Source organism: Oncorhynchus kisutch, linkage group LG8, assembly GCF_002021735.2.
Source record: "Oncorhynchus kisutch isolate 150728-3 linkage group LG8, Okis_V2, whole genome shotgun sequence".
Taxonomy (NCBI): Eukaryota; Metazoa; Chordata; class Actinopteri; order Salmoniformes; family Salmonidae; genus Oncorhynchus; species Oncorhynchus kisutch.
The window spans coordinates 17,040,026-17,062,953 of NC_034181.2; the positions used below are offsets into that span (position 1 = coordinate 17,040,026).

Sequence of the window (22,928 nt, forward strand, 5' to 3'; positions counted from 1 at the left end):
AGATATAATAAAAAACATTTTTTTATGGATTTTGAGTAACTTTCACCATTTGGAGAATTTTTCGGTATTGACAAAGAGCTACTTTTTAAGGCAAAAGTTGTGTCAGAAGAGGGATTTGAACCCTCGCCTCCAATCGGAGACCAGAACACCCCAGTACTAGGAAGGACTCTCACCTTGAGTCTGGCGCCTTAGACCACTCGGCCATCCTGACAATTAAAAGTCTTTAAAATTCATATGTTTTCACGATTCTGTAACATAACGTCTGATATGTCTGATGGAAACATGCCGATCTTAAGATACAAAGAAAAATAAATAATTTTTTTTTAAAGCTAATGAAAGACATAGTAAAAACATTTTTTTATGGATTTTGAGTAACTTTTTGAATTCTAAACTAGGCATATGATGACATGTATCGAACGATTATTCGCGTTTCATGTGTTGTCTGTTCTCAAACTATGGCATCTATCAAACGATTAATCACTGTTCATGTGTTTTCCTTTCACCATTTGGAGAATTTTTCGGTATTGACAAAGAGCTACTTTTTAAGGCAAAATTTGTGTCAGAAGAGGGATTTGAACCCTCGCCTCCAATCGGAGACCAGAACACCCCAGTAACTAGGAAGGACTCTCACCTTGAGTCTGGCGCCTTAGACCACTCGGCCATCCTGACAATTATAAATATTTAAAATTCATATGTTTTCGCGATTCTGTAACATAACGTCTGATATGTCTGATGGAAACATGCCGATCTTAAGATACAAAGAAAAATAAACAAAAATTGTTAAAAGCTAATGAAAGATATAATAAAAAACATTTTTTTATGGATTTTGAGTAACTTTCACCATTTGGAGAATTTTTCGGTATTGACAAAGAGCTACTTTTTAAGGCAAAAGTTGTGTCAGAAGAGGGATTTGAACCCTCGCCTCCAATCGGAGACCAGAATACCCCAGTAACTAGGAAGGACTCTCACCTTGAGTCTGGCGCCTTAGACCACTCGGCCATCCTGACAATTAAAAGTCTTTAAAATTCATAGGTTTTCACAATTCTGTAACATAACGTCTGATATGTCTGATGGAAACATGCCGATCTTAAGATACAAAGAAAAATAAACAAAAAATGTTAAAAGCTAATGAAAGATATAGTAAAAAACATTTTTTAATGGATTTTGAGTAACTTTTTGAATTCTAAACTAGGCATATGATGACATGTATCGAACGATTATTCGCGTTTCATGTGTTGTCTGTTCTCAAACTATGGCATCTATCAAACGATTAATCACTGTTCATGTGTTTTCCTTTCACCATTTGGAGAACTTTTCGGATTTGACAAAGAGCTACTCTTTTTTAAGGCAAAAGTTGTGTCAGAAGAGGGATTTGAACCCTCGCCTCCAATCGGAGACCAGAAAACCCCAGTAACTAGGAAGGACTCTCAACTTATGTCTGGCGACTTAGACCACTCGGCCATCCTGACAACTATAAATCCTTAAATTCATATGTTTTCACGATTCTGTAACATAACGTCTGATATGTCTGATGGAAACATGCCGATCTTAAGATACAAAGAAAAATAAACAAAAAATGTTAAAAGCTAATGAAAGATATAATAAAAAACATTTTTTTATGGATTTTGAGTAACTTTCACCATTTGGAGAATTTTTCGGTATTGACAAAGAGCTACTTTTTAAGGCAAATGTTGTGTCAGAAGAGAGATTTGAACCCTCGCCTCTAATCGGAGACCAGAATACCCCAGTAACTAGGAAGGACTCTCACCTTGAGTCTGGCGCCTTAGACCACTCGGCCATCCTGACAATTATAAATCCTTAAAATTCATATGTTTTCACAATTCTGTAACATAACGTCTGACATGTCTGATGGAAACATGCCGATCTTAAGATACAAAGAAAAATTAACAAAAAATGTTAAAAGCTAATGAAAGATATAATAAAAAACATTTTTATGGATTTTGAGTAACTTTCACCATTTGGAGAATTTTTCGGTATTGACAAAGAGCTACTTTTTAAGGCAAAAGTTGTGTCAGAAGAGGGATTTGAACCCTTGCCTCCAATCGGAGACCAGAACACCCCAGTACTAGGAAGGACTCTCACCTTGAGTCTGGCGCCTTAGACCACTCGGCCATCCTGACAATTAAAAGTCTTTAAAATTCATATGTTTTCACGATTCTGTAACATAACGTCTGATATGTCTGATGGAAACATGCCGATCTTAAGATACAAAGAAAAATAAACAAAAAATGTTAAAAGCTAATGAAAGATATAGTAAAAAACATTTTTTTATGGATTTTGAGTAACTTTTTGAATTCTAAACTAGGCATATGATGACATGTATCGAACGATTATTCACGTTTCATGTGTTGTCTGTTCTCAAACTATGGCATCTATCAAACGATTAATCACTGTTCATGTGTTTTCCTTTCACCATTTGGAGAACTTTTCGGATTTGACAAAGAGCTACTCTTTTTTAAGGCAAAAGTTGTGTCAGAAGAGGGATTTGAACCCTCGCCTCCAATCGGAGACCAGAACACACCAGAAACTAGGAAGTACTCTCACCTTGAGTCTGGCGCCTTAGACCACTCGGACATCCTGACAATTAAAAGTCTTTAAAATTCATATGTTTTCACGATTCTGTAACATAACGTCTGATATGTCTGATGGAAACATGCCGATCTTAAGATACAAAGAAAAATAAACAAAAAATGTTAAAAGCTAATGAAAGATATAGTAAAAAACATTTTTTAATGGATTTTGAGTAACTTTTTGAATTCTAAACTAGGCATATGATGACATGTATCGAACGATTATTCACGTTTCATGTGTTGTCTGTTCTCAAACTATGGCATCTATCAAACGATTAATCACTGTTCATGTGTTTTCCTTTCACCATTTGGAGAACTTTTCGGATTTGACAAAGAGCTACTCTTTTTTAAGGCAAAAGTTGTGTCAGAAGAGGGATTTGAACCCTCGCCTCCAATCGGAGACCAGAACACCCCAGAAACTAGGAAGTACTCTCACCTTGAGTCTGGCGCCTTAGACCACTCGGACATCCTGACAATTATAAGTCTTTAAAATTCATAGGTTTTCACAATTCTGTAACATAACGTCTGACATATCTGATGGAAACATGCCGATCTTAAGATACAAAGAAAAATAAACAAAAAATGTTAAAAGCTAATGAAAGATATAATAAAAAACATTTTTTTATGGATTTTGAGTAACTTTCACCATTTGGAGAATTTTTCGGTATTGACAAAGAGCTACTTTTTAAGGCAAAAGTTGTGTCAGAAGAGGGATTTGAACCCTCGCCTCCAATCGGAGACCAGAACACCCCAGTACTAGGAAGGACTCTCACCTTGAGTCTGGCGCCTTAGACCACTCGGCCATCCTGACAATTAAAAGTCTTTAAAATTCATATGTTTTCACGATTCTGTAACATAACGTCTGATATGTCTGATGGAAACATGCCGATCTTAAGATACAAAGAAAAATAAACAAAAAATTTTAAAAGCTAATGAAAGATATAGTAAAAAACATTTTTTAATGGATTTTGAGTAACTTTTTAAATTCTAAACTAGGCATATGATGACATGTATCGAACGATTATTCGCGTTTCATGTGTTGTCTGTTCTCAAACTATGGCATCTATCAAACGATTAATCACTGTTCATGTGTTTTCCTTTCACCATTTGGAGAACTTTTCGGATTTGACAAAGAGCTACTCTTTTTTAAGGCAAAAGTTGTGTCAGAAGAGGGATTTGAACCCTCGCCTCCAATCGGAGACCAGAACACCCCAGTAACTAGGAATGACTTTCAACTTGAGTCTGGCGCCTTAGACCACTCGGCCATCCTGACAATTAAAAAACATTAAAATTCATATGTTTTCACGATTCTGTAACATAACGTCTGATATGTCTGATGGAAACATGTCGATCTTAAGATACAAAGAAAAATAAACAATTTTTTTTTAAAGCTAATGAAAGATATAGTAAAAAACATTTTTTAATGGATTTTGAGTAACTTTTTGAATTCTAAACTAGGCATATGATGACATGTATCGAACGATTATTCGCGTTTCATGTGTTGTCTGTTCTCAAACTATGGCATCTATCAAACGATTAATCACTGTTCATGTGTTTTCCTTTCACCATTTGGAGAACTTTTCGGATTTGACAAAGAGCTACTCTTTTTTAAGGCAAAAGTTGTGTCAGAAGAAGGATTTGAACCCTCGCCTCCAATCGGAGACCAGAAAACCCCAGTAACTAGGAAGGACTCTCACCTTGAGTCTGGCGACTTAGACCACTCGGCCATCCTGACAACTATAAATCCTTAAATTCATATGTTTTCACGATTCTGTAACATAACGTCTGATATGTCTGATGGAAACATGCCGATCTTAAGATACAAAGAAAAATAAACAAAAAATGTTAAAAGCTAATGAAATATATAATAAAAAACATTTTTTTATGGATTTTGAGTAACTTTCACCATTTGGAGAATTTTTCGGTATTGACAAAGAGCTACTTTTTAAGGCAAAAGTTGTGTCAGAAGAGGGATTTGAAACCTCGCCTCTAATCGGAGACCAGAATACCCCAGTAACTAGGAAGGACTCTCACCTTGAGTCTGGCGCCTTAGACCACTCGGCCATCCTGACAATTAAAAGTCTTTAAAATTCATAGGTTTTCACAATTCTGTAACATAACGTCTGATATGTCTGATGGAAAAATGCCGATCTTAAGATACAAAGAAAAATAAACAAAAAATGTTAAAAGCTAATGAAAGATATAGTAAAAAACATTTTTTAATGGATTTTGAGTAACTTTTTAAATTCTAAACTAGGCATATGATGACATGTATCGAACGATTATTCGCGTTTCATGTGTTGTCTGTTCTCAAACTATGGCATCTATCAAACGATTAATCACTGTTCATGTGTTTTCCTTTCACCATTTGGAGAACTTTTCGGATTTGACAAAGAGCTACTCTTTTTTAAGGCAAAAGTTGTGTCAGAAGAGGGATTTGAACCCTCGCCTCCAATCGGAGACCAGAACACCCCAGAAACTAGGAATGACTTTCAACTTGAGTCTGGCGCCTTAGACCACTCGGCCATCCTGACAATTAAAAAACATTAAAATTCATATGTTTTCACGATTCTGTAACATAACGTCTGATATGTCTGATGGAAACATGTCGATCTTAAGATACAAAGAAAAATAAACATTTTTTTTTTAAAGCTAATGAAAGATACAAGATACAAAGAAAAATAAACAAAAAATGTTAAAAGCTAATGAAAGATATAGTAAAAAACATTTTTTAATGGATTTTGAGTAACTTTTTGAATTCTAAACTAGGCATATGATGACATGTATCGAACGATTATTCACGTTTCATGTGTTGTCTGTTCTCAAACTATGGCATCTATCAAACGATTAATCACTGTTCATGTGTTTTCCTTTCACCATTTGGAGAACTTTTCGGATTTGACAAAGAGCTACTCTTTTTTAAGGCAAAAGTTGTGTCAGAAGAGGGATTTGAACCCTCGCCTCCAATCGGAGACCAGAACACCCCAGAAACTAGGAAGTACTCTCACCTTGAGTCTGGCGCCTTAGACCACTCGGACATCCTGACAATTATAAGTCTTTAAAATTCATAGGTTTTCACAATTCTGTAACATAACGTCTGACATATCTGATGGAAACATGCCGATCTTAAGATACAAAGAAAAATAAACAAAAAATGTTAAAAGCTAATGAAAGATATAATAAAAAACATTTTTTTATGGATTTTGAGTAACTTTCACCATTTGGAGAATTTTTCGGTATTGACAAAGAGCTACTTTTTAAGGCAAAAGTTGTGTCAGAAGAGGGATTTGAACCCTCGCCTCCAATCGGAGACCAGAACACCCCAGTAACTAGAAATGACTTTCAACTTGAGTCTGGCGCCTTAGACCACTCGGCCATCCTGACAATTAAAAAACATTAAAATTCATATGTTTTCACAATTCTGTAACATAACGTCTGATATGTCTGATGGAAACATGTCGATCTTAAGATACAAAGAAAAATAAACAATTTTTTTTTAAAGCTAATGAAAGATATAGTAAAAAACATTTTTTAATGGATTTTGAGTAACTTTTTGAATTCTAAACTAGGCATATGATGACATGTATCGAACGATTATTCACGTTTCATGTGTTGTCTGTTCTCAAACTATGGCATCTATCAAACGATTAATCACTGTTCATGTGTTTTCCTTTCACCATTTGGAGAACTTTTCGGATTTGACAAAGAGCTACTCTTTTTTAAGGCAAAAGTTGTGTCAGAAGAGGGATTTGAACCCTCGCCTCCAATCGGAGACCAGAACACCCCAGTACTAGGAAGGACTCTCACCTTGAGTCTGGCGCCTTAGACCACTCGGCCATCCTGACAATTATAAATCCTTAAAATTCATATGTTTTCACGATTCTGTAACATAACGTCTGATATGTCTGATGGAAACATGCCGATCTTAAGATACAAAGAAAAATAAACATTTTTTTTTTAAAGCTAATGAAAGATATAGTAAAAAACATTTTTTAATGGATTTTGAGTAACTTTTTGAATTCTAAACTAGGCATATGATGACATGTATCGAACAATTATTCGCGTTTCATGTGTTGTCTGTTCTCAAACTATGGCATCTATCAAAGGATTAATCACTGTTCATGTGTTTTCCTTTCACCATTTGGAGAATTTTTCGGTATTGACAAAGAGCTACTTTTTAAGGCAAAAGTTGTGTCAGAAGAGGGATTTGAACCCTCGCCTCCAATCGGAGACCAGAACCCCAGTAACTAGGAAGGACTCTCACCTTGAGTCTGGCGCCTTAGACCACTCGGACATCCTGAAAATTATAAGTCTTTAAAATTCATAGGTTTTCACAATTCTGTAACATAACGTCTGATATGTCTGATGGAAACATGCCGATCTTAAGATACAAAGAAAAATAAACAAAAAATGTTAAAAGCTAATGAAAGATATAATAAAAAACATTTTTTTATGGATTTTGAGTAACTTTCACCATTTGGAGAATTTTTCGGTATTGACAAAGAGCTACTTTTTAAGGCAAAAGTTGTGTCAGAAGAGGGATTTGAACCCTCGCCTCCAATCGGAGAACAGAACAACCCAGTACTAGGAAGGACTCTCACCTTGAGTCTGGCGCCTTAGACCACTCCGCCATCCTGACAATTAAAAGTCTTTAAAATTCATATGTTTTCACGATTCTGTAACATAACGTCTGATATGTCTGATGGAAACATGCCGATCTTAAGATACAAAGAAAAATAAACAAAAAATGTTAAAAGCTAATGAAAGATATAATAAAAAACATTTTTTTATGGATTTTGAGTAACTTTCACCATTTGGAGAATTTTTCGGTATTGACAAAGAGCTACTTTTTAAGGCAAAAGTTGTGTCAGAAGAGGGATTTGAACCCTCGCCTCCAATCGGAGACCAGAACGCCCCAGAAACTAGGAAGTACTCTCACCTTGAGTCTGGCGCCTTAGACCACTCGGACATCCTGACAATTATAAGTCTTTAAAATTCATAGGTTTTCACAATTCTGTAACATAACGTCTGACATATCTGATGGAAACATGCCGATCTTAAGATACAAAGAAAAATAAACAAAAAATGTTAAAAGCTAATGAAAGATATAGTAAAAAACATTTTTTAATGGATTTTGAGTAACTTTTTAAATTCTAAACTAGGCATATGATGACATGTATCGAACGATTATTCGCGTTTCATGTGTTGTCTGTTCTCAAACTATGGCATCTATCAAACGATTAATCACTGTTCATGTGTTTTCCTTTCACCATTTGGAGAATTTTTCGGTATTGACAAAGAGCTACTTTTTAAGGCAAAAGTTGTGTCAGAAGAGGGATTTGAACCCTCGCCTCCAATCGGAGACCAGAACACCCCAGTAACTAGGAAGGACTCTCACCTTGAGTCTGGCGCCTTAGACCACTCGGCCATCCTGACAATTATAAATATTTAAAATTCATATGTTTTCGCGATTCTGTAACATAACGTCTGATATGTCTGATGGAAACATGCCGATCTTAAGATACAAAGAAAAATAAACAAAAATTGTTAAAAGCTAATGAAAGATATAATAAAAAACATTTTTTTATGGATTTTGAGTAACTTTCACCATTTGGAGAATTTTTCGGTATTGACAAAGAGCTACTTTTTAAGGCAAAAGTTGTGTCAGAAGAGGGATTTGAACCCTCGCCTCCAATCGGAGACCAGAATACCCCAGTAACTAGGAAGGACTCTCACCTTGAGTCTGGCGCCTTAGACCACTCGGCCATCCTGACAATTAAAAGTCTTTAAAATTCATAGGTTTTCACAATTCTGTAACATAACGTCTGATATGTCTGATGGAAACATGCCGATCTTAAGATACAAAGAAAAATAAACAAAAAATGTTAAAAGCTAATGAAAGATATAGTAAAAAACATTTTTTAATGGATTTTGAGTAACTTTTTGAATTCTAAACTAGGCATATGATGACATGTATCGAACGATTATTCGCGTTTCATGTGTTGTCTGTTCTCAAACTATGGCATCTATCAAACGATTAATCACTGTTCATGTGTTTTCCTTTCACCATTTGGAGAACTTTTCGGATTTGACAAAGAGCTACTCTTTTTTAAGGCAAAAGTTGTGTCAGAAGAGGGATTTGAACCCTCGCCTCCAATCGGAGACCAGAAAACCCCAGTAACTAGGAAGGACTCTCAACTTAAGTCTGGCGACTTAGACCACTCGGCCATCCTGACAACTATAAATCCTTAAATTCATATGTTTTCACGATTCTGTAACATAACGTCTGATATGTCTGATGGAAACATGCCGATCTTAAGATACAAAGAAAAATAAACAAAAAATGTTAAAAGCTAATGAAAGATATAATAAAAAACATTTTTTTATGGATTTTGAGTAACTTTCACCATTTGGAGAATTTTTCGGTATTGACAAAGAGCTACTTTTTAAGGCAAATGTTGTGTCAGAAGAGGGATTTGAACCCTCACCTCTAATCGGAGACCAGAATACCCCAGTAACTAGGAAGGACTCTCACCTTGAGTCTGGCGCCTTAGACCACTCGGCCATCCTGACAATTATAAATCCTTAAAATTCATATGTTTTCACAATTCTGTAACATAACGTCTGACATGTCTGATGGAAACATGCCGATCTTAAGATACAAAGAAAAATTAACAAAAAATGTTAAAAGCTAATGAAAGATATAATAAAAAACATTTTTTATGGATTTTGAGTAACTTTCACCATTTGGAGAATTTTTCGGTATTGACAAAGAGCTACTTTTTAAGGCAAAAGTTGTGTCAGAAGAGGGATTTGAACCCTCGCCTCCAATCGGAGACCAGAACACCCCAGAACTAGGAAGGACTCTCACCTTGAGTCTGGCGCCTTAGACCACTCGGCCATCCTGACAATTAAAAGTCTTTAAAATTCATATGTTTTCACGATTCTGTAACATAACGTCTGATATGTCTGATGGAAACATGCCGATCTTAAGATACAAAGAAAAATAAACAAAAAATGTTAAAAGCTAATGAAAGATATAGTAAAAAACATTTTTTAATGGATTTTGAGTAACTTTTTGAATTCTAAACTAGGCATATGATGACATGTATCGAACGATTATTCACGTTTCATGTGTTGTCTGTTCTCAAACTATGGCATCTATCAAACGATTAATCACTGTTCATGTGTTTTCCTTTCACCATTTGGAGAACTTTTCGGATTTGACAAAGAGCTACTCTTTTTTAAGGCAAAAGTTGTGTCAGAAGAGGGATTTGAACCCTCGCCTCCAATCGGAGACCAGAACACCCCAGAAACTAGGAAGTACTCTCACCTTGAGTCTGGCGCCTTAGACCACTCGGACATCCTGACAATTATAAGTCTTTAAAATTCATAGGTTTTCACAATTCTGTAACATAACGTCTGACATATCTGATGGAAACATGCCGATCTTAAGATACAAAGAAAAATAAACAAAAAATGTTAAAAGCTAATGAAAGATATAATAAAAAACATTTTTTTATGGATTTTGAGTAACTTTCACCATTTGGAGAATTTTTCGGTATTGACAAAGAGCTACTTTTTAAGGCAAAAGTTGTGTCAGAAGAGGGATTTGAACCCTCGCCTCCAATCGGAGACCAGAACACCCCAGTACTAGGAAGGACTCTCACCTTGAGTCTGGCGCCTTAGACCACTCGGCCATCCTGACAATTAAAAGTCTTTAAAATTCATATGTTTTCACGATTCTGTAACATAACGTCTGATATGTCTGATGGAAACATGCCGATCTTAAGATACAAAGAAAAATAAACAAAAAATTTTAAAAGCTAATGAAAGATATAGTAAAAAACATTTTTTAATGGATTTTGAGTAACTTTTTGAATTCTAAACTAGGCATATGATGACATGTATCGAACGATTATTCGCGTTTCATGTGTTGTCTGTTCTCAAACTATGGCATCTATCAAACGATTAATCACTGTTCATGTGTTTTCCTTTCACCATTTGGAGAACTTTTCGGATTTGACAAAGAGCTACTCTTTTTAAGGCAAAAGTTGTGTCAGAAGAGGGATTTGAACCCTCGCCTCCAATCGGAGACCAGAACACCCCAGTAACTAGGAATGACTTTCAACTTGAGTCTGGCGCCTTAGACCACTCTGCCATCCTGACAATTAAAAAACATTAAAATTCATATGTTTTCACGATTCTGTAACATAACGTCTGATATGTCTGATGGAAACATGTCGATCTTAAGATACAAAGAAAAATAAACCATTTTTTTTTAAAGCTAATGAAAGATATAGTAAAAAACATTTTTTAATGGATTTTGAGTAACTTTTTGAATTCTAAACTAGGCATATGATGACATGTATCGAACGATTATTCGCGTTTCATGTGTTGTCTGTTCTCAAACTATGGCATCTATCAAACGATTAATCACTGTTCATGTGTTTTCCTTTCACCATTTGGAGAATTTTTCGGTATTGACAAAGAGCTACTTTTTAAGGCAAAAGTTGTGTCAGAAGAGGGATTTGAACCCTCGCCTCCAATCGGAGACCAGAACACCCCAGAACTAGGAAGGACTCTCACCTTGAGTCTGGCGCCTTAGACCACTCGGCCATCCTGACAATTAAAAGTCTTTAAAATTCATATGTTTTCACGATTCTGTAACATAACGTCTGATATGTCTGATGGAAACATGCCGATCTTAAGATACAAAGAAAAATAAACAAAAAATGTTAAAAGCTAATGAAAGATATAGTAAAAAACATTTTTTAATGGATTTTGAGTAACTTTTTGAATTCTAAACTAGGCATATGATGACATGTATCGAACGATTATTCACGTTTCATGTGTTGTCTGTTCTCAAACTATGGCATCTATCAAACGATTAATCACTGTTCATGTGTTTTCCTTTCACCATTTGGAGAACTTTTCGGATTTGACAAAGAGCTACTCTTTTTTAAGGCAAAAGTTGTGTCAGAAGAGGGATTTGAACCCTCGCCTCCAATCGGAGACCAGAACACCCCAGAAACTAGGAAGTACTCTCACCTTGAGTCTGGCGCCTTAGACCACTCGGACATCCTGACAATTATAAGTCTTTAAAATTCATAGGTTTTCACAATTCTGTAACATAACGTCTGACATATCTGATGGAAACATGCCGATCTTAAGATACAAAGAAAAATAAACAAAAAATGTTAAAAGCTAATGAAAGATATAATAAAAAACATTTTTTTATGGATTTTGAGTAACTTTCACCATTTGGAGAATTTTTCGGTATTGACAAAGAGCTACTTTTTAAGGCAAAAGTTGTGTCAGAAGAGGGATTTGAACCCTCGCCCCCAATCGGAGACCAGAACACCCCAGTACTAGGAAGGACTCTCACCTTGAGTCTGGCGCCTTAGACCACTCGGCCATCCTGACAATTAAAAGTCTTTAAAATTCATATGTTTTCACGATTCTGTAACATAACGTCTGATATGTCTGATGGAAACATGTCGATCTTAAGATACAAAGAAAAATAAACCTTTTTTTTTTAAAGCTAATGAAAGATATAGTAAAAAACATTTTTTAATGGATTTTGAGTAACTTTTTGAATTCTAAACTAGGCATATGATGACATGTATCGAACGATTATTCGCGTTTCATGTGTTGTCTGTTCTCAAACTATGGCATCTATCAAACGATTAATCACTGTTCATGTGTTTTCCTTTCACCATTTGGAGAATTTTTCGGTATTGACAAAGAGCTACTTTTTAAGGCAAAAGTTGTGTCAGAAGAGGGATTTGAACCCTCGCCTCCAATCGGAGACCAGAACACCCCAGAAACTAGGAAGGACTCTCACCTTGAGTCTGGCGCCTTAGACCACTCGGACATCCTGACAATTATAAGTCTTTAAAATTCATAGGTTTTCACAATTCTGTAACATAACGTCTGACATATCTGATGGAAACATGCCGATCTTAAGATACAAAGAAAAATTAACAAAAAATGTTAAAAGCTAATGAAAGATATAATAAAAAACATTTTTTTATGGATTTTGAGTAACTTTCACCATTTGGAGAATTTTTCGGTATTGACAAAGAGCTACTTTTTAAGGCAAAAGTTGTGTCAGAAGAGGGATTTGAACCCTCGCCTCCAATCGGAGACCAGAACACCCCAGAACTAGGAAGGACTCTCACCTTGAGTCTGGCGCCTTAGACCACTCGGCCATCCTGACAATTAAAAGTCTTTAAAATTCATATGTTTTCACGATTCTGTAACATAACGTCTGATATGTCTGATGGAAACATGCCGATCTTAAGATACAAAGAAAAATAAACAAAAAATGTTAAAAGCTAATGAAAGATATAGTAAAAAACATTTTTTAATGGATTTTGAGTAACTTTTTGAATTCTAAACTAGGCATATGATGACATGTATCGAACGATTATTCACGTTTCATGTGTTGTCTGTTCTCAAACTATGGCATCTATCAAACGATTAATCACTGTTCATGTGTTTTCCTTTCACCATTTGGAGAACTTTTCGGATTTGACAAAGAGCTACTCTTTTTTAAGGCAAAAGTTGTGTCAGAAGAGGGATTTGAACCCTCGCCTCCAATCGGAGACCAGAACACCCCAGAAACTAGGAAGTACTCTCACCTTGAGTCTGGCGCCTTAGACCACTCGGACATCCTGACAATTATAAGTCTTTAAAATTCATAGGTTTTCACAATTCTGTAACATAACGTCTGACATATCTGATGGAAACATGCCGATCTTAAGATACAAAGAAAAATAAACAAAAAATGTTAAAAGCTAATGAAAGATATAATAAAAAACATTTTTTTATGGATTTTGAGTAACTTTCACCATTTGGAGAATTTTTCGGTATTGACAAAGAGCTACTTTTTAAGGCAAAAGTTGTGTCAGAAGAGGGATTTGAACCCTCGCCTCCAATCGGAGACCAGAACACCCCAGTACTAGGAAGGACTCTCACCTTGAGTCTGGCGCCTTAGACCACTCGGCCATCCTGACAATTAAAAGTCTTTAAAATTCATATGTTTTCACGATTCTGTAACATAACGTCTGATATGTCTGATGGAAACATGCCGATCTTAAGATACAAAGAAAAATAAACAAAAAATTTTAAAAGCTAATGAAAGATATAGTAAAAAACATTTTTTAATGGATTTTGAGTAACTTTTTGAATTCTAAACTAGGCATATGATGACATGTATCGAACGATTATTCGCGTTTCATGTGTTGTCTGTTCTCAAACTATGGCATCTATCAAACGATTAATCACTGTTCATGTGTTTTCCTTTCACCATTTGGAGAACTTTTCGGATTTGACAAAGAGCTACTTTTTAAGGCAAAAGTTGTGTCAGAAGAGGGATTTGAACCCTCGCCTCCAATCGGAGACCAGAACACCCCAGAAACTAGGAAGGACTCTCACCTTGAGTCTGGCGCCTTAGACCACTCGGACATCCTGACAATTATAAGTCTTTAAAATTCATAGGTTTTCACAATTCTGTAACATAACGTCTGACATATCTGATGGAAACATGCCGATCTTAAGATACAAAGAAAAATAAACAAAAAATGTTAAAAGCTAATGAAAGATATAATAAAAAACATTTTTTTATGGATTTTGAGTAACTTTCACCATTTGGAGAATTTTTCGGTATTGACAAAGAGCTACTTTTTAAGGCAAAAGTTGTGTCAGAAGAGGGATTTGAACCCTCGCCTCCAATCGGAGACCAGAACACCCCAGTACTAGGAAGGACTCTCACCTTGAGTCTGGCGCCTTAGACCACTCGGCCATCCTGACAATTAAAAGTCTTTAAAATTCATATGTTTTCACGATTCTGTAACATAACGTCTGATATGTCTGATGGAAACATGCCGATCTTAAGATACAAAGAAAAATAAACAAAAAATTGTAAAAGCTAATGAAAGATATAGTAAAAAACATTTTTTAATGGATTTTGAGTAACTTTTTGAACTCTAAACTAGGCATATGATGACATGTATCGAACGATTATTCGCGTTTCATGTGTTGTCTGTTCTCAAACTATGGCATCTATCAAACGATTAATCACTGTTCATGTGTTTTCCTTTCACCATTTGGAGAACTTTTCGGATTTGACAAAGAGCTACTCTTTTTTAAGGCAAAAGTTGTGTCAGAAGAGGGATTTGAACCCTCGCCTCCAATCGGAGACCAGAACACCCCAGTAACTAGGAATGACTTTCAACTTGAGTCTGGCGCCTTAGACCACTCTGCCATCCTGACAATTAAAAAACATTAAAATTCATATGTTTTCACGATTCTGTAACATAACGTCTGATATGTCTGATGGAAACATGTCGATCTTAAGATACAAAGAAAAATAAACCATTTTTTTTTAAAGCTAATGAAAGATATAGTAAAAAACATTTTTTTATGGATTTTGAGTAACTTTTTGAATTCTAAACTAGGCATATGATGACATGTATCGAACGATTATTCGCGTTTCATGTGTTGTCTGTTCTCAAACTATGGCATCTATCAAACGATTAATCACTGTTCATGTGTTTTCCTTTCACCATTTGGAGAATTTTTCGGTATTGACAAAGAGCTACTTTTTAAGGCAAAAGTTGTGTCAGAAGAGGGATTTGAACCCTCGCCTCCAATCGGAGACCAGAACACCCCAGAAACTAGGAAGGACTCTCACCTTGAGTCTGGCGCCTTAGACCACTCGGACATCCTGACAATTATAAGTCTTTAAAATTCATAGGTTTTCACAATTCTGTAACATAACGTCTGACATATCTGATGGAAACATGCCGATCTTAAGATACAAAGAAAAATAAACAAAAAATGTTAAAAGCTAATGAAAGATATAATAAAAAACATTTTTTTATGGATTTTGAGTAACTTTCACCATTTGGAGAATTTTTCGGTATTGACAAAGAGCTACTTTTTAAGGCAAAAGTTGTGTCAGAAGAGGGATTTGAACCCTCGCCTCCAATCGGAGACCAGAACACCCCAGTACTAGGAAGGACTCTCACCTTGAGTCTGGCGCCTTAGACCACTCGGCCATCCTGACAATTAAAAGTCTTTAAAATTCATATGTTTTCACGATTCTGTAACATAACGTCTGATATGTCTGATGGAAACATGCCGATCTTAAGATACAAAGAAAAATAAACAAAAAATTGTAAAAGCTAATGAAAGATATAGTAAAAAACATTTTTTAATGGATTTTGAGTAACTTTTTGAATTCTAAACTAGGCATATGATGACATGTATCGAACGATTATTCGCGTTTCATGTGTTGTCTGTTCTCAAACTATGGCATCTATCAAACGATTAATCACTGTTCATGTGTTTTCCTTTCACCATTTGGAGAACTTTTCGGATTTGACAAAGAGCTACTCTTTTTTAAGGCAAAAGTTGTGTCAGAAGAGGGATTTGAACCCTCGCCTCCAATCGGAGACCAGAACACCCCAGTAACTAGGAATGACTTTCAACTTGAGTCTGGCGCCTTAGACCACTCTGCCATCCTGACAATTAAAAAACATTAAAATTCATATGTTTTCACGATTCTGTAACATAACGTCTGATATGTCTGATGGAAACATGTCGATCTTAAGATACAAAGAAAAATAAACCATTTTTTTTAAAGCTAATGAAAGATATAGTAAAAAACATTTTTTAATGGATTTTGAGTAACTTTTTGAATTCTAAACTAGGCATATGATGACATGTATCGAACGATTATTCGCGTTTCATGTGTTGTCTGTTCTCAAACTATGGCATCTATCAAACGATTAATCACTGTTCATGTGTTTTCCTTTCACCATTTGGAGAATTTTTCGGTATTGACAAAGAGCTACTTTTTAAGGCAAAAGTTGTGTCAGAAGAGGGATTTGAACCCTCGCCTCCAATCGGAGACCAGAACACCCCAGAAACTAGGAAGGACTCTCACCTTGAGTCTGGCGCCTTAGACCACTCGGACATCCTGACAATTATAAGTCTTTAAAATTCATAGGTTTTCACAATTCTCTAACATAACGTCTGACATATCTGATGGAAACATGCCGATCTTAAGATACAAAGAAAAATAAACAAAAAATGTTAAAAGCTAATGAAAGATATAATAAAAAACATTTTTTTATGGATTTTGAGTAACTTTCACCATTTGGAGAATTTTTCGGTATTGACAAATAGCTACTTTTTAAGGCAAAAGTTGTGTCAGAAGAGGGATTTGAACCCTCGCCTCCAATCGGAGACCAGAACACCCCAGTACTAGGAAGGACTCTCACCTTGAGTCTGGCGCCTTAGACCACTCGGCCATCCTGACAATTAAAAGTCTTTAAAATTCATATGTTTTCACGATTCTGTAACATAACGTCTGATATGTCTGATGGAAACATGCCGATCTTAAGATACAAAGAAAAATAAAAAATTTTTTTTTAAAGCTAATGAAAGACATAGTAAAAACATTTTTTTATGGATTTTGAGTAACTTTTTGAATTCTAAACTAGGCATATGATGACATGTATCGAACGATTATTCGCGTTTCATGTGTTGTCTGTTCTCAAACTATGGCATCTATCAAACGATTAATCACTGTTCATGTGTTTTCCTTTCACCATTTGGAGAATTTTTCGGTATTGACAAAGAGCTACTTTTTAAGGCAAAAGTTGTGTCAGAAGAGGGATTTGAACCCTCGCCTCCAATCGGAGACCAGAACACCCCAGTAACTAGGAAGGACTCTCACCTTGAGTCTGGCGCCTTAGACCACTCGGCCATCCTGACAATTATAAATATTTAAAATTCATATGTTTTCGCGATTCTGTAACATAACGTCTGATATGTCTGATGGAAACATGCCGATCTTAAGATACAAAGAAAAATAAACAAAAAATGTTAAAAGCTAATGAAAGATATAGTAAAAAACATTTTTTAATGGATTTTGAGTAACTTTTTGAATTCTAAACTAGGCATATGATGACATGTATCGAACGATTATTCGCGTTTCATGTGTTGTCTGTTCTCAAACTATGGCATCTATCAAACGATTAATCACTGTTCATGTGTTTTCCTTTCACCATTTGGAGAACTTTCGGATTTGACAAAGAGCTACTCTTTTTTAAGGCAAAAGTTGTGTCAGAAGAGGGATTTGAACCCTCGCCTCCAATTGGAGACCAGAACAACCCAGTACTAGGAAGGACTCTCACCTTGAGTCTGGCGCCTTAGACCACTCGGCCATCCTGACAATTAAAAGTCTTTAAAATTCATATGTTTTCACGATTCTGTAACATAACGTCTGATATGTCTGATGGAAACATGCCGATCTTAAGATAAAAAGAAAAATAAAAATTTTTTTTTTAAAGCTAATGAAAGACATAGTAAAAACATTTTTTTATGGATTTTTAGTAACTTTTTGAATTCTAAACTAGGCATATGATGACATGTATCGAACGAGTATTCGCGTTTCATGTGTTGTCTGTTCTCAAACTATGGCATCTATCAAACGATTAATCACTGTTCATGTGTTTTCCTTTCACCATTTGGAGAATTTTTCGGTATTGACAAAGAGCTACTTTTTAAGGCAAAAGTTGTGTCAGAATAGGGATTTGAACCCTCGCCTCCAATCGGAGACCAGAACACCCCAGTAACTAGGAAGGACTCTCACCTTGAGTCTGGCGCCTTAGACCACTCGGCCATCCTGACAATTATAAATATTTAAAATTCATATGTTTTCGCGATTCTGTAACATAACGTCTGATATGTCTGATGGAAACATGCCGATCTTAAGATACAAAGAAAAATAAACAAAAAATGTTAAAAGCTAATGAAAGATATAATAAAAAACATTTTTTTATGGATTTTGAGTAACTTTCACCATTTGGAGAATTTTTCGGTATTGACAAAGAGCTACTTTTTAAGGCAAATGTTGTGTCAGAAGAGGGATTTGAACCCTCGCCTCTAATCGGAGACCAGAATACCCCAGTAACTAGGAAGGACTCTCACCTTGAGTCTGGCGCCTTAGACCACTCGGCCATCCTGACAATTATAAATCCTTAAAATTCATATGTTTTCACAATTCTGTAACATAACGTCTGACATGTCTGATGGAAACATGCCGATCTTAAGATACAAAGAAAAATTAACAAAAAATGTTAAAAGCTAATGAAAGATATAATAAAAAACATTTTTTATGGATTTTGAGTAACTTTCACCATTTGGAGAATTTTTCGGTATTGACAAAGAGCTACTTTTTAAGGCAAAAGTTGTGTCAGAAGAGGGATTTGAACCCTCGCCTCCAATCGGAGACCAGAACACCCCAGAACTAGGAAGGATTCTCACCTTGAGTCTGGCGCCTTAGACCACTCGGCCATCCTGACAATTAAAAGTCTTTAAAATTCATATGTTTTCACGATTCTGTAACATAACGTCTGATATGTCTGATGGAAACATGCCGATCTTAAGATACAAAGAAAAATAAACAAAAAATGTTAAAAGCTAATGAAAGATATAGTAAAAAACATTTTTTAATGGATTTTGAGTAACTTTTTGAATTCTAAACTAGGCATATGATGACATGTATCGAACGATTATTCACGTTTCATGTGTTGTCTGTTCTCAAACTATGGCATCTATCAAACGATTAATCACTGTTCATGTGTTTTCCTTTCACCATTTGGAGAACTTTTCGGATTTGACAAAGAGCTACTCTTTTTTAAGGCAAAAGTTGTGTCAGAAGAGGGATTTGAACCCTCGCCTCCAATCGGAGACCAGAACACCCCAGAAACTAGGAAGTACTCTCACCTTGAGTCTGGCGCCTTAGACCACTCGGACATCCTGACAATTATAAGTCTTTAAAATTCATAGGTTTTCACAATTCTGTAACATAACGTCTGACATATCTGATGGAAACATGCCGATCTTAAGATACAAAGAAAAATAAACAAAAAATGTTAAAAGCTAATGAAAGATATAATAAAAAACATTTTTTTATGGATTTTGAGTAACTTTCACCATTTGGAGAATTTTTCGGTATTGACAAAGAGCTACTTTTTAAGGCAAAAGTTGTGTCAGAAGAGGGATTTGAACCCTCGCCTCCAATCGGACACCAGAACACCCCAGTACTAGGAAGGACTCTCACGTTGAGTCTGGCGCCTTAGACCACTCGGCCATCCTGACAATTAAAAGTCTTTAAAATTCATATGTTTTCACGATTCTGTAACATAACGTCTGATATGTCTGATGGAAACATGCCGATCTTAAGATACAAAGAAAAATAAACAAAAAATTTTAAAAGCTAATGAAAGATATAGTAAAAAACATTTTTTAATGGATTTTGAGTAACTTTTTGAATTCTAAACTAGGCATATGATGACATGTATCGAACGATTATTCACGTTTCATGTGTTGTCTGTTCTCAAACTATGGCATCTATCAAACGATTAATCACTGTTCATGTGTTTTCCTTTCACCATTTGGAGAACTTTTCGGATTTGACAAAGAGCTACTCTTTTTTAAGGCAAAAGTTGTGTCAGAAGAGGGATTTGAACCCTCGCCTCCAATCGGAGACCAGAACACCCCAGAAACTAGGAAGTACTCTCACCTTGAGTCTGGCGCCTTAGACCACTCGGACATCCTGACAATTATAAGTCTTTAAAATTCATAGGTTTTCACAATTCTGTAACATAACGTCTGACATATCTGATGGAAACATGCCGATCTTAAGATACAAAGAAAAATAAACAAAAAATGTTAAAAGCTAATGAAAGATATAATAAAAAACATTTTTTTATGGATTTTGAGTAACTTTCACCATTTGGAGAATTTTTCGGTATTGACAAAGAGCTACTTTTTAAGGCAAAAGTTGTGTCAGAAGAGGGATTTGAACCCTCGCCTCCAATCGGAGACCAGAACACCCCAGTACTAGGAAGGACTCTCACCTTGAGTCTGGCGCCTTAGACCACTCGGCCATCCTGACAATTAAAAGTCTTTAAAATTCATATGTTTTCACGATTCTGTAACATAACGTCTGATATGTCTGATGGAAACATGCCGATCTTAAGATACAAAGAAAAATAAACAAAAAATGTTAAAAGCTAATGAAAGATATAGTAAAAAACATTTTTTAATGGATTTTGAGTAACTTTTTGAATTCTAAACTAGGCATATGATGACATGTATCGAACGATTATTCACGTTTCATGTGTTGTCTGTTCTCAAACTATGGCATCTATCAAACGATTAATCACTGTTCATGTGTTTTCCTTTCACCATTTGGAGAACTTTTCGGATTTGACAAAGAGCTACTCTTTTTTAAGGCAAAAGTTGTGTCAGAAGAGGGATTTGAACCCTCGCCTCCAATCGGAGACCAGAACACCCCAGAAACTAGGAAGTACTCTCACCTTGAGTCTGGCGCCTTAGACCACTCGGACATCCTGACAATTATAAGTCTTTAAAATTCATAGGTTTTCACAATTCTGTAACGTTATGTTACAGACGTTATGTCTGACATATCTGATGGAAACATGCCGATCTTAAGATACAAAGAAAAATAAACAAAAAATGTTAAAAGCTAATGAAAGATATAATAAAAAACATTTTTTTATGGATTTTGAGTAACTTTCACCATTTGGAGAATTTTTCGGTATTGACAAAGAGCTACTTTTTAAGGCAAAAGTTGTGTCAGAAGAGGGATTTGAACCCTCGCCTCCAATCGGAGACCAGAACACCCCAGTACTAGGAAGGACTCTCACCTTGAGTCTGGCGCCTTAGACCACTCGGCCATCCTGACAATTAAAAGTCTTTAAAATTCATATGTTTTCACGATTCTGTAACATAACGTCTGATATGTCTGATGGAAACATGCCGATCTTAAGATACAAAGAAAAATAAACAAAAAATTTTAAAAGCTAATGAAAGATATAGTAAAAAACATTTTTTAATGGATTTTGAGTAACTTTTTGAATTCTAAACTAGGCATATGATGACATGTATCGAACGATTATTCGCGTTTCATGTGTTGTCTGTTCTCAAACTATGGCATCTATCAAACGATTAATCACTGTTCATGTGTTTTCCTTTCACCATTTGGAGAACTTTTCGGATTTGACAAAGAGCTACTCTTTTTAAGGCAAAAGTTGTGTCAGAAGAGGGATTTGAACCCTCGCCTCCAATCGGAGACCAGAACACCCCAGTAACTAGGAATGACTTTCAACTTGAGTCTGGCGCCTTAGACCACTCTGCCATCCTGACAATTAAAAAACATTAAAATTCATATGTTTTCACGATTCTGTAACATAACGTCTGATATGTCTGATGGAAACATGTCGATCTTAAGATACAAAGAAAAATAAACCATTTTTTTTTAAAGCTAATGAAAGATATAGTAAAAAACATTTTTTAATGGATTTTGAGTAACTTTTTGAATTCTAAACTAGGCATATGATGACATGTATCGAACGATTATTCGCGTTTCATGTGTTGTCTGTTCTCAAACTATGGCATCTATCAAACGATTAATCACTGTTCATGTGTTTTCCTTTCACCATTTGGAGAATTTTTCGGTATTGACAAAGAGCTACTTTTTAAGGCAAAAGTTGTGTCAGAAGAGGGATTTGAACCCTCGCCTCCAATCGGAGACCAGAACACCCCAGAAACTAGGAAGGACTCTCACCTTGAGTCTGGCGCCTTAGACCACTCGGACATCCTGACAATTATAAGTCTTTAAAATTCATAGGTTTTCACAATTCTGTAACATAACGTCTGACATATCTGATGGAAACATGCCGATCTTAAGATACAAAGAAAAATAAACAAAAAATGTTAAAAGCTAATGAAAGATATAATAAAAAACATTTTTTATGGATTTTGAGTAACTTTCACCATTTGGAGAATTTTTCGGTATTGACAAAGAGCTACTTTTTAAGGCAAAAGTTGTGTCAGAAGAGGGATTTGAACCCTCGCCTCCAATCGGAGACCAGAACACCCCAGTACTAGGAAGGACTCTCACCTTGAGTCTGGCGCCTTAGACCACTCGGCCATCCTGACAATTAAAAGTCTTTAAAATTCATATGTTTTCACGATTCTGTAACATAACGTCTGATATGTCTGATGGAAACATGCCGATCTTAAGATACAAAGAAAAATAAAAAATTTTTTTAAAGCTAATGAAAGACATAGTAAAAACATTTTTTTATGGATTTTGAGTAACTTTTTGAATTCTAAACTAGGCATATGATGACATGTATCGAACGATTATTCGCGTTTCATGTGTTGTCTGTTCTCAAACTATGGCATCTATCAAACGATTAATCACTGTTCATGTGTTTTCCTTTC

The 22,928-nt window shown here is 35.5% G+C and overlaps 27 non-coding genes across 27 annotated transcripts; all 27 read right to left on the minus strand.

Annotated features, from left to right (window-relative positions):
- Positions 1 to 100: 100 nt before the first annotated feature.
- Positions 101 to 211, minus strand: trnal-caa (transfer RNA leucine (anticodon CAA)). The gene is made up of 2 exons: positions 174 to 211; positions 101 to 146 (listed from the first exon to the last, which is right to left on the minus strand). It is a non-coding gene; the product is annotated as a tRNA-Leu (tRNA).
- Positions 212 to 557: 346 nt separating this feature from the next.
- On the minus strand, positions 558 to 669 carry trnal-caa (transfer RNA leucine (anticodon CAA)). The gene is made up of 2 exons: positions 632 to 669; positions 558 to 603 (listed from the first exon to the last, which is right to left on the minus strand). It is a non-coding gene; the product is annotated as a tRNA-Leu (tRNA).
- A 226-nt stretch (positions 670 to 895) lies between these two features.
- trnal-caa (transfer RNA leucine (anticodon CAA)) lies at positions 896 to 1,007 on the minus strand. Its single transcript has 2 exons — positions 970 to 1,007; positions 896 to 941 (listed from the first exon to the last, which is right to left on the minus strand). It is a non-coding gene; the product is annotated as a tRNA-Leu (tRNA).
- Positions 1,008 to 3,291: 2,284 nt separating this feature from the next.
- trnal-caa (transfer RNA leucine (anticodon CAA)) lies at positions 3,292 to 3,402 on the minus strand. The gene is made up of 2 exons: positions 3,365 to 3,402; positions 3,292 to 3,337 (listed from the first exon to the last, which is right to left on the minus strand). It is a non-coding gene; the product is annotated as a tRNA-Leu (tRNA).
- A 350-nt stretch (positions 3,403 to 3,752) lies between these two features.
- trnal-caa (transfer RNA leucine (anticodon CAA)) lies at positions 3,753 to 3,864 on the minus strand. The gene is made up of 2 exons: positions 3,827 to 3,864; positions 3,753 to 3,798 (listed from the first exon to the last, which is right to left on the minus strand). It is a non-coding gene; the product is annotated as a tRNA-Leu (tRNA).
- A 1,149-nt stretch (positions 3,865 to 5,013) lies between these two features.
- On the minus strand, positions 5,014 to 5,125 carry trnal-caa (transfer RNA leucine (anticodon CAA)). Its single transcript has 2 exons — positions 5,088 to 5,125; positions 5,014 to 5,059 (listed from the first exon to the last, which is right to left on the minus strand). It is a non-coding gene; the product is annotated as a tRNA-Leu (tRNA).
- Positions 5,126 to 5,863: 738 nt separating this feature from the next.
- trnal-caa (transfer RNA leucine (anticodon CAA)) lies at positions 5,864 to 5,975 on the minus strand. Its single transcript has 2 exons — positions 5,938 to 5,975; positions 5,864 to 5,909 (listed from the first exon to the last, which is right to left on the minus strand). It is a non-coding gene; the product is annotated as a tRNA-Leu (tRNA).
- Positions 5,976 to 6,325: 350 nt separating this feature from the next.
- Positions 6,326 to 6,436, minus strand: trnal-caa (transfer RNA leucine (anticodon CAA)). Its single transcript has 2 exons — positions 6,399 to 6,436; positions 6,326 to 6,371 (listed from the first exon to the last, which is right to left on the minus strand). It is a non-coding gene; the product is annotated as a tRNA-Leu (tRNA).
- A 1,479-nt stretch (positions 6,437 to 7,915) lies between these two features.
- trnal-caa (transfer RNA leucine (anticodon CAA)) lies at positions 7,916 to 8,027 on the minus strand. The gene is made up of 2 exons: positions 7,990 to 8,027; positions 7,916 to 7,961 (listed from the first exon to the last, which is right to left on the minus strand). It is a non-coding gene; the product is annotated as a tRNA-Leu (tRNA).
- A 226-nt stretch (positions 8,028 to 8,253) lies between these two features.
- On the minus strand, positions 8,254 to 8,365 carry trnal-caa (transfer RNA leucine (anticodon CAA)). The gene is made up of 2 exons: positions 8,328 to 8,365; positions 8,254 to 8,299 (listed from the first exon to the last, which is right to left on the minus strand). It is a non-coding gene; the product is annotated as a tRNA-Leu (tRNA).
- A 350-nt stretch (positions 8,366 to 8,715) lies between these two features.
- trnal-uaa (transfer RNA leucine (anticodon UAA)) lies at positions 8,716 to 8,827 on the minus strand. The gene is made up of 2 exons: positions 8,790 to 8,827; positions 8,716 to 8,761 (listed from the first exon to the last, which is right to left on the minus strand). It is a non-coding gene; the product is annotated as a tRNA-Leu (tRNA).
- A 562-nt stretch (positions 8,828 to 9,389) lies between these two features.
- trnal-caa (transfer RNA leucine (anticodon CAA)) lies at positions 9,390 to 9,500 on the minus strand. Its single transcript has 2 exons — positions 9,463 to 9,500; positions 9,390 to 9,435 (listed from the first exon to the last, which is right to left on the minus strand). It is a non-coding gene; the product is annotated as a tRNA-Leu (tRNA).
- A 688-nt stretch (positions 9,501 to 10,188) lies between these two features.
- Positions 10,189 to 10,299, minus strand: trnal-caa (transfer RNA leucine (anticodon CAA)). Its single transcript has 2 exons — positions 10,262 to 10,299; positions 10,189 to 10,234 (listed from the first exon to the last, which is right to left on the minus strand). It is a non-coding gene; the product is annotated as a tRNA-Leu (tRNA).
- An 808-nt stretch (positions 10,300 to 11,107) lies between these two features.
- trnal-caa (transfer RNA leucine (anticodon CAA)) lies at positions 11,108 to 11,218 on the minus strand. Its single transcript has 2 exons — positions 11,181 to 11,218; positions 11,108 to 11,153 (listed from the first exon to the last, which is right to left on the minus strand). It is a non-coding gene; the product is annotated as a tRNA-Leu (tRNA).
- Positions 11,219 to 11,906: 688 nt separating this feature from the next.
- Positions 11,907 to 12,017, minus strand: trnal-caa (transfer RNA leucine (anticodon CAA)). Its single transcript has 2 exons — positions 11,980 to 12,017; positions 11,907 to 11,952 (listed from the first exon to the last, which is right to left on the minus strand). It is a non-coding gene; the product is annotated as a tRNA-Leu (tRNA).
- Positions 12,018 to 12,702: 685 nt separating this feature from the next.
- trnal-caa (transfer RNA leucine (anticodon CAA)) lies at positions 12,703 to 12,813 on the minus strand. Its single transcript has 2 exons — positions 12,776 to 12,813; positions 12,703 to 12,748 (listed from the first exon to the last, which is right to left on the minus strand). It is a non-coding gene; the product is annotated as a tRNA-Leu (tRNA).
- A 688-nt stretch (positions 12,814 to 13,501) lies between these two features.
- On the minus strand, positions 13,502 to 13,612 carry trnal-caa (transfer RNA leucine (anticodon CAA)). Its single transcript has 2 exons — positions 13,575 to 13,612; positions 13,502 to 13,547 (listed from the first exon to the last, which is right to left on the minus strand). It is a non-coding gene; the product is annotated as a tRNA-Leu (tRNA).
- A 685-nt stretch (positions 13,613 to 14,297) lies between these two features.
- trnal-caa (transfer RNA leucine (anticodon CAA)) lies at positions 14,298 to 14,408 on the minus strand. The gene is made up of 2 exons: positions 14,371 to 14,408; positions 14,298 to 14,343 (listed from the first exon to the last, which is right to left on the minus strand). It is a non-coding gene; the product is annotated as a tRNA-Leu (tRNA).
- Positions 14,409 to 15,555: 1,147 nt separating this feature from the next.
- trnal-caa (transfer RNA leucine (anticodon CAA)) lies at positions 15,556 to 15,666 on the minus strand. The gene is made up of 2 exons: positions 15,629 to 15,666; positions 15,556 to 15,601 (listed from the first exon to the last, which is right to left on the minus strand). It is a non-coding gene; the product is annotated as a tRNA-Leu (tRNA).
- A 1,146-nt stretch (positions 15,667 to 16,812) lies between these two features.
- On the minus strand, positions 16,813 to 16,923 carry trnal-caa (transfer RNA leucine (anticodon CAA)). The gene is made up of 2 exons: positions 16,886 to 16,923; positions 16,813 to 16,858 (listed from the first exon to the last, which is right to left on the minus strand). It is a non-coding gene; the product is annotated as a tRNA-Leu (tRNA).
- Positions 16,924 to 17,269: 346 nt separating this feature from the next.
- On the minus strand, positions 17,270 to 17,381 carry trnal-caa (transfer RNA leucine (anticodon CAA)). The gene is made up of 2 exons: positions 17,344 to 17,381; positions 17,270 to 17,315 (listed from the first exon to the last, which is right to left on the minus strand). It is a non-coding gene; the product is annotated as a tRNA-Leu (tRNA).
- Positions 17,382 to 17,730: 349 nt separating this feature from the next.
- On the minus strand, positions 17,731 to 17,841 carry trnal-caa (transfer RNA leucine (anticodon CAA)). The gene is made up of 2 exons: positions 17,804 to 17,841; positions 17,731 to 17,776 (listed from the first exon to the last, which is right to left on the minus strand). It is a non-coding gene; the product is annotated as a tRNA-Leu (tRNA).
- Positions 17,842 to 18,525: 684 nt separating this feature from the next.
- On the minus strand, positions 18,526 to 18,637 carry trnal-caa (transfer RNA leucine (anticodon CAA)). Its single transcript has 2 exons — positions 18,600 to 18,637; positions 18,526 to 18,571 (listed from the first exon to the last, which is right to left on the minus strand). It is a non-coding gene; the product is annotated as a tRNA-Leu (tRNA).
- Positions 18,638 to 18,862: 225 nt separating this feature from the next.
- trnal-caa (transfer RNA leucine (anticodon CAA)) lies at positions 18,863 to 18,973 on the minus strand. The gene is made up of 2 exons: positions 18,936 to 18,973; positions 18,863 to 18,908 (listed from the first exon to the last, which is right to left on the minus strand). It is a non-coding gene; the product is annotated as a tRNA-Leu (tRNA).
- Positions 18,974 to 20,460: 1,487 nt separating this feature from the next.
- trnal-caa (transfer RNA leucine (anticodon CAA)) lies at positions 20,461 to 20,571 on the minus strand. Its single transcript has 2 exons — positions 20,534 to 20,571; positions 20,461 to 20,506 (listed from the first exon to the last, which is right to left on the minus strand). It is a non-coding gene; the product is annotated as a tRNA-Leu (tRNA).
- A 702-nt stretch (positions 20,572 to 21,273) lies between these two features.
- trnal-caa (transfer RNA leucine (anticodon CAA)) lies at positions 21,274 to 21,384 on the minus strand. Its single transcript has 2 exons — positions 21,347 to 21,384; positions 21,274 to 21,319 (listed from the first exon to the last, which is right to left on the minus strand). It is a non-coding gene; the product is annotated as a tRNA-Leu (tRNA).
- Positions 21,385 to 22,529: 1,145 nt separating this feature from the next.
- trnal-caa (transfer RNA leucine (anticodon CAA)) lies at positions 22,530 to 22,640 on the minus strand. The gene is made up of 2 exons: positions 22,603 to 22,640; positions 22,530 to 22,575 (listed from the first exon to the last, which is right to left on the minus strand). It is a non-coding gene; the product is annotated as a tRNA-Leu (tRNA).
- Positions 22,641 to 22,928: the final 288 nt, after the last annotated feature.